The sequence below is a fragment of the Psammomys obesus genome, unplaced genomic scaffold (genome assembly GCF_907164565.1).
Source record: "Psammomys obesus unplaced genomic scaffold, mPsaObe1.curated_primary_1811, whole genome shotgun sequence".
Lineage (NCBI taxonomy): Eukaryota > Metazoa > Chordata > Mammalia > Rodentia > Muridae > Psammomys > Psammomys obesus.
Window position 1 is genome coordinate 2068939 of NW_026596166.1, and position 11243 is coordinate 2080181.

The window sequence follows — 11243 nt, forward strand, 5'->3', positions numbered from 1 at the left end:
AGGAAGTCAGGACAGGAACTCAAACAGGGCAGCATCCTCCCTCCAGGCAGAAGCTGATGCAGAGGCCATGGAGGGGTGCTGTTCCCCTGGCTTGCTCAGCCTGCTTTCTTATGGAACCTAGCATATTACAGAACCAGACCTGGGATAGCACCACCCAATATGGGATGGGCCCTCCTCCATCAATCACCAATTGGAAAAATGTCTTCAGATGTCATGGAGGCATTTCCTCAACTGAGGCTCCTTCCTCTCTGATGACTTTAGCTTGTGTCAAGTTGACACATGAAACCAGCCAGTACACAAAATAGACAGACAGACAGACAGAAAAACAGATAGATGGATGGGTGGGTGGATGGATGGATGGATGGTAGACTGAGTTCAGAGTGGTTCCAGGAGGTAAGAACACATCTGCTGCCAGAAGGCTGACAGCTCAGTTCCATAGAAAGGAAAGTTCCTGCACTTAGACCTTTCCAGACCTTGCCTTGTATGTCTCTTAACCTATCTGTCCATTTGCAGCATGAATGCTTTCAAGAAGGGTCCAAGGTGGCTAATTGGGTCTCAGTTCAATAGCCAAGAGTGATAGCCATCTGCCAATGAGAAGTCATATACACAGTGTTCTAGAAGAACCACGAACTGAAACTTGTGGCCTTTGCTCAGAGGAGTTCCTATCTCAACCCTGAGATAAACAGCTTCTGGAAGCTCTTTTTGTCACTTACAGTGAAATTTAAATGTCACAGACTGTGTGTGTGTGTGTGTGTGTGTGTGTGTGTGTGTGTGTCTGTGTGCCCATGGCTTACTCATGCATGAGCATATGCGGAGGTCAGAGATCAAAACTAACCATCTTCTTTACTTGCTCTCCATCTTATTTTTTGAGAGTGGGTCTCTCCCTGCAGCTGGAGCTCAGGGTTTTGGTGAGTCTGGTGGCTATTAACCTGACCCCGAAGGCCTCCACTCCCCCAGCACTGGGGTTACAGATGGGCCACACTGCTGTGCCTGGCTTCCATGTGGGTAGTAGACATCTAAACTCTGGTCCCCATGTTTTGCTGCGTCTCCCCAATGGCAAGCTGCTGCTTAAAATAAAGCTGTGCGAGCAGTGGAGCATTTGCCTAGCATGCATGAGAGCCTGGATTCAATCCCAGTGCTGCAAAACAAGTAAATAAACATTCAAACTAAACTAAAACATCTTTTTCTGAAATTCCTCTCTTGCACATTTTTATTTTTAGGTATCAGAAGTGGGACCCTGCCACGGGGAGACTGTAATTCCAGCACTCAGGAGGAGGAGGCTAGTCTTGTTGTGGGCTAGTCACCGGAGAAGACTGCTCAGACATAGGAAGCCAAGAGAAAGTCTTCATTAGCCGGCTGACAACTACACTGGGTGTTCGGGATCCCAGGCTTACTACCTTCCTCAGGATGAGCTTTTAAGCATAAACACCATGTCCTGGGTTGATATGCTTCAGTTCACAAGATCAGTTAGCCAGAAGCAGAACAACTGAAACCAAAAGGCAAGGTTAAGTACCTTTAGAGACTTTCCCAGAACTATGGACTTTGATGGATTGGGTCTTTGTTTTCATTTTTGGCAGATGGTGCTGTCCACACGCCGACTTTTACAGCCGGCATGGTACTTCCAGCATGGAGTCAGGTGTGCTAAGGTCGGGGGTGGGGGTGGGGGTAGGCTACTAAAAACCGAGGCCCTGTTATTGTCTGAGTTATATAGCAAGACCCTGTCTCGAAAATAGTAATTAGTAAAATAAAATAAAACAAGTGGGTCCACGGTTAATTTCTCAGTTCTTTGAAAAAAAAAAAAAATTGTGCTCACTTTGGCAGCATACATACTAAAATTGGAATGGTACAGAGGATATTAACATGGCCCTTGTGTAGGGATATCATGAAGATTTATGAAGTATTTCATATTTAAAAAAATTTTTTTTAGCCTGGGGCCAGAAAGGCAGTTCAGCAGTTAAGAGTGGCTCAGTGATTTAGAATGCTTGTTGCTCTTGAAGACCACCTGGATTCAGTTCCCAGCACCCACATGGTAGCTCACAACCATTTGTATTCTAGTTCCATGGGATCTGGAGCCCTTTTCATGACTCTTGGGGCACTGGGCACACAGGTGGCACACAAACACTTACGCAAGTACTCACACATATACCAAAAATAAAAATAAATAGCCATACATGGTGCTATATAGCTTTAATCCTAGAACTTGGGAGGCAAAGGCAGGTAGATCTCCCAGTTCAAGCTGGTCCACATATAGAGTTCTAGGACAGCCAAGGATACACAGAGAGACCTTATTTTAAAATGAACAAATAAATATAAATAAAACAATTACGTTATTATTATTGTGTGTGGGGGTTTCAATGTGGACACAAACATCCCATGCCGTACTTGTAGAGGTCAGGTGACAACTGTTTGATTCTTTCTCTCAGAAATCATATTTGGCTTTTTTTTGTTTGGTTGTTGTTTTGTTTTGTGTTTTTGGCTGGTCTTTCTGTCATCTGTTAGGAAGAGTGGAACCCCAGGACAGGAGCACAGGAACTGGTGCTGGTGAGCCTGTTGTTCGTTTGGACTGGCCTTTTTTTTTTTTAATTCATTCTATTTTTAAAAATGTATGACGGGTATGTCTCCATGTGGTTGTGTGTACATGAGTGCAGGTGCCTCATGACCTCATGGGGAGGTCAGGAGTAGTGCTGGATACCCCGGAACTAGGATTCGAACTGAGATCCTCTAGAAGAGCAGGAAGTGCCTGCTAACGGCTGAGCCATCTCTCCGGCAACCCCTACCTCAACATCTATTCTTTTTTTGTGGGTATTTATTTATTTATTTGTGTGTGTGTGTGTGTGTGTGTTAGTGTGTGCCACCTGTGTACTTGCCACACGTATGGTGGTGCCCCGGGAAGCCAGAGGAGGGTATCGCATCTTCTGGAGCTGCAGTTACAAAGGGCTGTGAACCACTCATGTGGGTACCGGGAACCTGGGTCCTCTGGAAGAGCGAAAAGTGCTCTTAACCACCTAGCCGTCTCTTCAGAAGCATGGTGCCAACTTACACAAACTCCCCTGAGGGTCCCTAAAACAAACCGACAATAGTAAAAGGCAAAACAAAACCAAAAATTATGTGATACTCCTCTCGTGTCTTATATCCTGACACTTAAGCCTTTGTGCCTTTGAGGGACACTGGTGTCCAGCCTGTGTCCCAGCAGTCAATAGGAGTGTCCCAGCAGCCAATAGGAGACTAAAAACTCTAGATACGTAAGATACACCGCAGCAATTTTGTGTCTACGTGTGCCAGTCTCTCAGGGGCTTTGTTATACCAAGGGGCTTATGTAGTTCATTGGGGCCTTTTGTCCTCCTAATTTTTATTTCCCCCTTAGTACTGGGACAACTCCCATCCAGGTACCATCCGCCTGTTGTCCCAGGTTTAAGGGTCTGTAATCAGAAGCCTCCCAGTTCTTTCAGGAGAGGTCAGAGAGGGTATGGCAAAAACGTGCTGACCCTTGGCCACCACGGCAACAAAGGCCTCTGACTCAGTGTTGAGAATAAACTTTGGATCTCGCATGTCACACCTACTACACTCGCTTCAGAAACAGCTCTTACTCGAATCTCCAAATAAGGTGTCAAGGGGCTAATAGGACCCATGGTCAAAATAAAGTCTGGTTGCTATCTTCCAGATGGGGGTCACCTAGGTACTCTGTGTTCTTAGAATAATCACACACTGAACTTTGTAGCCCTTGCCCAGACATGTTCCTGTTCCAACTGCCAAGGTAAACAGCCTCCAGGAAGTCCTTTCTGCCACCTGCAATCCACTTTCTTTTCCCCCCTGTAATGCTGGGGATGGAACTCCAGGCCTCCAGCATGCTTGACAGGTGCTCTGCCACTGAGCCAAACCCTTCACCCCCAAGCCCTGACCTTTCCACCCTGTCCTGCAGTCCTAAATATGTGGTTTGCATAGTAGACAGAGTGGGGACCTGGGCAAGACATTTCTCTGTATAAGCCAGCCCTTCTCTTTGCTCCTCAGCCACTCTTCTGAAATTAATGATTTTACATTTAAAAACTTAGGCAGTCATATCTCAGAAATTTAAAAAAAGAAATCTTTTTTTACGTCAGACTATTTTTAATGTGTGTGTATAAATGTGTTTATCACACATAGGTAGGTACCCATGACCACCAGAAGATGGTGGCAGGGCCCCTGGAACTGGAGTCACAGGCAGCCACCTGACATGGGTGCTGGGAACTGAACTCAGGGCTTCTGGCAGGGGGTGGAGGATCTGATGAAGACATCCTACTTAAGACGAAATGCCCGACTCTTACCCTCTCTGCGCATGGTCTGGCTGTGGTCTCAGTGTTAATTCCGGTCTCCTGCAGGGAGCTTCTGTGATGAACACTGATTGATGCAGGGATCTCTGAGTGAGGTTTTTGTTCAGCATCCCGAGTTTTTCAGGTCCAGTTTTATTTCATTTGAGTTTTCTTTAGGGACTCCACTTCTTTCTCAAGTTCTACTTTAATGACTTGAGTAATTTTTTAAATTATTTCATTCAACTGTTTGTGTTTCCAAGGCCATCCTTTAGGAATCTATCCATGTCTTCTTTAAGGACCTTGGACACATTCATACTGGCCTTTTGAAGTCCTTGTCTTGTGCTTCAGCCAAATTGCTTTCTGTGGGGCCTCTGGTAGAGGTGTATGGTCTTGTCTGTTCATGTTTGCGTTTCTGCAGTGAGATGCAGGCTTCTGGACTTGAAACCTTTGAAGTGCTTCTTGACTTAGATCTGGTATCTTTGTTGAGTGGGTGTTCATTCTTGGTTTACTATTGCCCTCTCGGGATTCTAGCCAAGGGTGCTTGATGGCTGTGGGATCCCTGGTAGAGAGTGTTTCTGCAGATCAGCAGGTGTCACAAAAGAATGGAGATGGGGGGAAAAACAAGACTGAAAAGGGTGATAGGAAAGAAAGAGGGAAACCTGAGGTCTGCACCAGGAAGCACAGTCCCCAGGGCGTTGGTCAGAAAGTTTTGTTCCGGAATAGAAGTCTATCCAGGCAGGTTTAAATGCCATATAATAAGAACAATGATACTCAACCAGTGACCTAGCACTTCAAAAACAGAAGGCAATTATGTACTCCAAGCTACAGTAAGAAACGCTTGCAAAGTGGTGGCGCACGCCTTTAATCCCAGCACTCGGGAGGCAGAGGCGGGCAGATCTCTGAGTTTGAAGCCAGCCTGATCTACAGAGTGAGTTCCAGGACAGCCAGGGTTAAACGGAGACTTGAAAAAAACCAAAACAACAACAACAAAGAATGAAAGAAAGGAAGAAAAAAAGCTTTCCAATTGCCAGGTGGACATGGAATAAAGAAGAAGAAGAAGAGGAAGAGGAGGAGGAGGAGGAAGAGGAGGAGGAGGAGAAGAGGAGGAAGATGACAACACAAAAGTGAGGATAATTTTCCCGTCTAACTCCTGGGCTTTGAGTCTCTGTATTTACATTGGTCGTGTTAACTTCCAGCAGCATTTCTCACTACATCTGAGGATGTCTCGTGCCTTTACCAGGTAGATCTTTCCCAGGAACACCTCCATCCCTGTCACAACTTCAAAGCGGCGCATATCTGTATGACGGACTGGGGCTTAAAGATGTGTTTGGTGTCCAGCGCATTCTGACAGCCAAAACTAAGATGGCTTTGCACACGGTCCGTTGACAGGACTCTAGCACGTCAAGCAGCGGGACAAGCAGCGGGGGGGGGGGGGGGGGGCACTTCTCTCTGGTGTGCACTCTGCTTTTCATAGTAAAACCTTCCTTTTTCATTCTTTCCTCATGAGTGAAACCACCGTTCATAATAAGCCAATAAACACAATTCAATTGTCCCCCAGAGCTTTGGGGCCTTCTCTGACAACCATTATACCTTGTGGGGACCGAACAACTTCTGTCCTTCAGGGACATGCACTTGATGCACACATATACAGGCAGGAAACCCTCATGCACACAACATAAAAGGGAGCCATTTCCTGACTAGGGAAAGACTGACTTTGCACCAGAAAGGACTGATTTTGTTGTCTATTTGCATCAAAAGGCTCAAAAGAACTTTCTAGTCATTTTTCACTGAAGTGCACAACTGCCCCACTCTTTTGTCATGATAGCTCTGCTTTTACCCAGCTATTCAGAAAGATAGTCACAGCTGAGCTGTAACCAGGCCCCAGACTGACTCCACGATAGAAGTACTATTCAGGCCATAAAACTCAGCATGTCGACTGCCCCATCTGCCAAAACGGAAACAAAGACCTAATCCATCAAAGTCTCTAAATATAACTAACCTTGCTCTTTGGCTTCTGTAATTTCGTTTTCTGGCTAAGTGTTCGTCATAACTGAACTATGTCAAGCTAGGATATGATTTTTGTGTTTAAAAGCTCACCCCAAAGCCGGGTGTGGTGGTGCACGCCTGTAATCCCAGCACTCTGGAAGGCACAGGCAGGCAGATCTCTGTGAATTCGAAGCTAGCCTGGTCTACAGAGCAAGTTCCAGGACAGCCAGAGCGACACAGAGAAACCCTGTCTCGAAAAACCAAAACCACAAGAAACCAAACCCTATCTTTCTCCAGGCATGGTGGTATACCCTTTTACTTTTTAGTACTCAGCTGGCACAGGTGGGCAGACACTCTGTCAGTTCGAGGCCAGCTTCTTCTACGGAGTGAGTTCCAAGCCAGCAAGGACTGAGCCCATAAAATTGAGCTGAAAGTGTAGGCAGCCTGTCTGGCAGGAATGAATGTTGTAAAGAGACAAGCCCTCTCCTCGGTTTTCATACTATTGAAACACAGACCTGTAAGAAATTAGAATTTCTCTGGGATATCTTCTGATGGAAGAAAATGCAGAGGCCACAGTGGCAGCCAGAGGAGAGAGTTTCTTACCACAAGAAGAATTTGCAACCTCGCTGATGGCCTTGCAGGAGAGACAGGAGCAGAGACTGTGGTGGCTGGGGGACCACACCGTGGGCAGACTGCTTAGGCAGGCACATCCTTCACGTTGGGACCCTGAAGGTGGACTGAGGGAGGTGGAGGGGTGCCACTAGCTGTCTTTGTGCCTCTTTGCAAGGTGGTCGCATTTGATAAATCTCCTCTTTTTGCTTTTCACCATGAACCTGGCTCTTTTACTTGGCTCATGGAAGGTGAATGGCTGAACCTGAATGTGGTGATGAGCATCGCTAACAAAAGTGTTCTGATCCAGCTGAATCTACCTGTCACTTACGTTTTGATCCACTGTTTCTTTTGACTGTTTGGGCTTTTAATCTTTGAGACCATCTCACTATATAGTTCAGACTGGCTTTGAACTCATGATCTTGCCTATTTCCATCTTCCTAGTCCCGGGACTTCAGGTGTGAGCTACCTAGATGAACCAGGCTAGGTTCATGTTTTAAATACATTTTCCCATATGTTTGCTTTATTTTGTTTAAAACCCGGTAGTAAGGGCTGAAGCTGTCACCCAGCAGTCTCTCGCTTAGCATGTACAAGGCCCTGAGTTCAACTCCTCGCAGCACAAAAGCAACCAACCAGCCAAAAACACAAAGGAAGGAAACCCAGCACTTTAGTGTCCAAGGACACAAGAGAAGGAGAAACCTACACAAAAGCCAGATCATGTTCCTCTAATTAAACTGAAACTATCAACTGTCTCTATTGTGTATGGCCACAAGATGGCGCTGTGACGCCGTGGAAAAGAGCTATGTCGTCTGCACTTTCCCATTTTTCCTTTCTTCTTACCCGTGGCCTTCCCTGACACCCTGAGTGTGTGCTATCTGTATACATGTACACTCGTGTGTTTACACAAGTGTATGTGAGGATGAGGGCATGTGTATGCATGCGTGTGTAGACCCCCCCATGTTATTGTCAGGTGTATTATGGGCACAATGGCCACCATGCCCACCCAGCAAGCTACAGATCTGAATTCTGGTCCTCATGCTTTGCTCAGGCTGAGCCATCTCCCTGACATCCACTGTTTTCATATGTTTGTTTGGTTTATGACAGAGTTTTTCCGTGTGACCCCAGCTGTCCTGGAACTCACCGTGTAGACCAGGATGACCTTGGACTCACAGTGATCTGCCTGCCTTTGTCTCCTGAGTGCTGGGATTAAAGGTTTGCCAGGCTCCTCCATTCTTTTTTCTTACGTAGACTAATTACTAGACTTTTTCACTGAGTGAGAAAACAGTAGAGCAATAGTAAAAATACTAATAATGAGGTTACCTTTTATGGTGTAAAAACCCACATCTAAAAACAAATGACAATAGCTCAGTATCTGGTGCTTTGAAAACAAATATTCTGAGCTGAAAACTGCTTGAAAGTGCCTCCAGAAGAAAGGGCTTTCCACTTCTCATCTCTCACCTCCTTTTCTCCCTAAACCAGGCACCAGAAGCTAGGATTTCTTTTCTTTGAGGAAGTTTGTAGAAACCAGTTCTTCTTCCCCAAAAGCAAGCTATAAACCTGGAGTGCTCACTCTCTGGCCCTCTTCCCCTTGACAGCCCTTGTGAAACAAGTGTCCTGTAATATGTGCGCTGGGAAAGAATGTCATACAGAAAGGTCTTGCTGGGTTCTGTCATGTTCTTTTATACAATCACCTTTCTGTGCAGCTGTTCATTCTTCACTGGGCCTAAATAAAAAAGCAGTGCTCCTCGGGTCTTTGTGTTTTCTAAAGCCCATGCCATGTAAAACTTTAAATTAATAATAGTTACGGTTTTGCTTATTAACCTACCTTTGGTTGTAAGCATATCGGCCAGGACCTTTGTGATGGGTGACTGAAAGGGCATTATACTCTTTCACTCCTGCAGACTGCCTAAGGATCCTGGGCCTGAGGAGTAACAGAGTGGTTCATTCCATGATTTAGCCTTTTCCTTGTGTACCTCAGCCCAGACTCAAGAGAAGAGAGCAATGTGGTGATGTCAGTAGGCACACACACAAGATGTGTGGAGGAAAACCTGCTTCCTTCTGCCAAAGGGCAAAATAAGGAGCAGCTAGGAAGAGAGAAAACTCCAGACTATCTCCACTCCTGCCAAACAACACAGGAAAAAGTGTGGCTCTTGCTTTTAGCGCTGTCTGCAAAGGCTGAGTGAGAGAGGGCTTTATGTTCACCGGGTCTAAAAACTTGCCCCATACGGCCACTAGGGTGCAGCAAGGACTTCATCCCTGTGGAGCAAATGGGAGTCTCTGCTAGTCTCTCCCAGAGAGCATGCAGGACTTCCATCCTAGCCAGAGTACAATCAACACCTCCCCAAGCATGTATCGGTGAAAGTTAAATGAGGAGCCTAGACTTCTTCCTGCCTCTACTTGGCAATAAAAGGCTTAGGAAACTATTGTTGAAATTTGATATTAGACTCTAAAGGGCTTCTCTATCCCAGCTAGTTTTCAAATAATCAAGACCAAAGACATTTTAGATTTATGAAAGCATTAAGGCACCCATAGCTGGACAGATATCAACCCTCTAAGCTAACTAGCTATTTCCCAGCTACACAGTATAAGTTACTTGCCATAATTGCTCCTGCCTGGGCTTCTGTTCCATCAGGCCAGCCCTCATGGCCACATGCTCATGGCCCATGGCTAACTCCTTTGCTCTAGCTTTCTCTCCTGTTTCTCCTCTTCCTCATGGTTACTAACTCACCCCAAGTCTGGGAACCTAAGCTCCATCTACTTCTCTTGTGCCCAGTTACAGGCTTCAGCAATTTTATTAACCAATCAACTTTAAATTAGATAGAGCAAAGTTTATACAACAAAGACCGGTGATATGTGAAGATATGCTCTCCTTAACTGCAACCAGGTCTTGGGGACCAGTAATTTAGCATTTGAATGCAAAGCACCAGGCCAACCCCAACAGGGGCCTCTTTCCCTGGCAGAATAGTGTCAGAAAAGTCCTGACATAACAGATTTAAATAAGGCCACAGATTTAATAATATCCCATTTTCCCAGGTTTCAACTGAAAGCCATTCATTGTAATAAAAGATAGGAAAACAAAATAAAACACCAGCATGCTTGAGGGTCTAGGTTCAAATTCTACAAGTGTATACACACACACACACACACACACACACACCTCTGAGAACCAGAAGAATCTCAATTTAAATGAAATAATTAACAAAAGCAGTTCTGGGATGAAATAGATGTTAGACTTTTCTTACTGTGCTTCTTTCAATGAGAATGGTCTCCCTAAACTGGTACGTTTGAATATTTGGTCTCTAGTAGGTGGAACCATCTGGGAGGGATTAGGTGGCTTTGTTGGACTAGGTGTGTCGCTGGGGGCTGGCTTTGAAGTTTCAGAAGCCCACACCATTCCAGTTGGTGCTCTCTCCACCTTGTGCTTACAGATCAGATGTAAGCTCTCTCAACTACAGGGCCATGCCTGCCTGCCACCATGCTCCCCTCCATGACAGCCACGGACTCTAACCCTCTGGAACCGTGATCCCCACGGTTTCATGCTTTCCTTTACAAGTTGTCTTGCTCGTGGTATTTTTTCACAACAACAGAAAAGTAACTAAGACACTTACATATATCTTAAAATGCATAAAGCAATTGAATGGAAGCTAGGCACAGTAGCACATGCCTTTAATTGAAGCGACTAAGGCAATAGCATCTTGTCCTGATCTTACCCTGGGCTCTATGTTTACTCTCTAAACCCATGAATAGTGGTGTTTGCCTTGGCGCACTTGGAACCTACCACGATCCTGACAATGGTCCAAATGCATATCCAAGGTTATCTGCTGAATGGATAACCCAAACAATTGTTACCAGTTCTGACTCACACTTGACGGCCATTGTGGGTGGTTGCCTTACAGAATGCTACACCCCTAAGCCTCGGGGCCAACAGTTTTTTCTGAGGCTCTACCTTGCTCATGGTCACTGGCCAGTAAGGACTCTAATTTGGCCTTATATGCATGGCAGCCTGTAACTTTCTCACATGGGTTATTAACATAATCCCAGCATTTCAGGGAAGGCTGAGGCTGAAGGAACACAAGTTGGAGGCCAAGTTGGGCTGTAGAGTGAAATCTTGTTCCAACCCCCGACCCCCACCAAAATAAAATAGAATAAAAACTATACTGCAAGACAGCATTCTTTTATACATTTATTTATTTGTGTGGGTGCATGCATGCCATGAGACTAGCGGGCATGTGGCAATCGGAGGACAACTTGGAGCTGCTTCTCTCCTTCCACCACGTGAATTCCATGAATCAAACTCAAGCCATCAGCCTTGGAAGCAGGTGCCTTTACCTTCAGAGTCATCTGCATGGCTCATGACACAGT

The 11243-nt window shown here is 45.6% G+C and overlaps 1 non-coding gene across 1 annotated transcript; it reads left to right on the plus strand.

Moving 5' to 3' along the window:
- Positions 1–1805: 1805 nt before the first annotated feature.
- LOC129667830 (U6 spliceosomal RNA) lies at positions 1806–1912 on the plus strand. Its single transcript, XR_008718823.1, has one exon. It is a non-coding gene; the product is annotated as a U6 spliceosomal RNA (small nuclear RNA).
- Positions 1913–11243: the final 9331 nt, after the last annotated feature.